General features: G+C 47.9%; 1 non-coding gene across 1 annotated transcript; it reads left to right on the top strand.

Annotated features, from left to right (window-relative positions):
- The first annotated feature begins 902 nt into the window (after positions 1-902).
- Positions 903-975, top strand: TRNAR-UCU. Its single transcript has one exon. It is a non-coding gene; the product is annotated as a tRNA-Arg (tRNA).
- Positions 976-1,183: the final 208 nt, after the last annotated feature.

Raw genomic sequence — 1,183 nt, 5'->3', positions numbered from 1 at the left:
GGATTTATACTTAGCTTTTTTGTCTTTAGCATGTTGCTTCTCAGATTCTTTCTTGGCCTGACTTGTTAGACTTTGACACTTAACAGGACAGAGTTTGTGCACCTCCCTATTATCCTCACTAGGATCTGATTTCCAAATTTTGAGGAATGATTTTTTGTTTCTAACAGCATCCATTACTCGGCCGTTTACCTAGAGTGGCTTTCTGCTGGTCGTCCTATTGTTGTTTCTGATTTAGGGCAAACGTTTCATCTGAGCCTCTAATTGCAGTGTTTTTAAACGGTCTGCATGCTGCTTGCGGGCACCTAACACTTGTGACAGCAGCTCCTTTTAATTCCCATCCAACCATCTGTATTTATGCCGATAGGTCGACTTTAGGTCTTTAACTTTGAGCGGTAGCTGAGAAGATGGTAAATTGGGCAGAAACCCGTTCGACAAACCTCTTCATTTCCTTGTTATTTCCTGACTTCTTCATTCATTGCCTTTTCCTTATTTCCTGGCTGAGGCGGCTGCCTGCCAGGGAGCTCCCCAGCACCTCTGGCTGCCTGGGCTGAAGGCAAGAGGCAGGCCTGGGTGTGGCGAGGGCCTCCTGTCCCGGCCTGAGGCCACAGTGGTTCCTGGTCCCCTTTTCCCACCCACACCGGCAGGCGGCTGCTGCGGGAGAACACGAGGGAGGCTCTCGGGATGCTAGGCAGCGCTGTGTGTGTGGCTGTCAGGGGAAAGAGCCTTCTTCTCTAAAGATGGCCGGCAGAAAGGTGGTGCTCAGCTCTGTCAGCGACCTGCCCAGTAGCCTTGCTGCCAGGCGATGCAGACATTTCTGTAAGGTGCAGAAAGAGGGTATTTGGCTTCCAAGTTAATATGAGAAATATGCATTTAGCAGATGGAATTTCCATTCTTTTATCAGGGCCCCAGTGGCCTAATGGAGAAGGCAATGACTTTCTAAGTCAGAGATTGTGGGTTCAAGTCCCATCTGGGGTGAAAAACTGCCTTTTTCTTGTATATTGCAAGGAAACCTTGGCCTTATTTTCACCAAGGAAGCTGGGAGATGTTTGAACACAAAATACTGGATCTTGGGAAAAATCCCCCAGAAATGGCATCTTGACAAATGCTTTCTAAACCGCTCAGTAGCAAACAGTTAATACTAGTGTTTGTCTGAGACGAGAAGGAAGGGGAGTGTTTACTCGCA

The sequence above is a fragment of the Mauremys mutica genome, unplaced genomic scaffold, assembly GCF_020497125.1.
Source record: "Mauremys mutica isolate MM-2020 ecotype Southern unplaced genomic scaffold, ASM2049712v1 Super-Scaffold_100237, whole genome shotgun sequence".
NCBI lineage: Eukaryota > Metazoa > Chordata > Testudines > Geoemydidae > Mauremys > Mauremys mutica.
The sequence above is the reverse complement of the archived record's forward strand: the minus strand, read 5'-3'. Positions and strand labels throughout refer to the sequence as shown.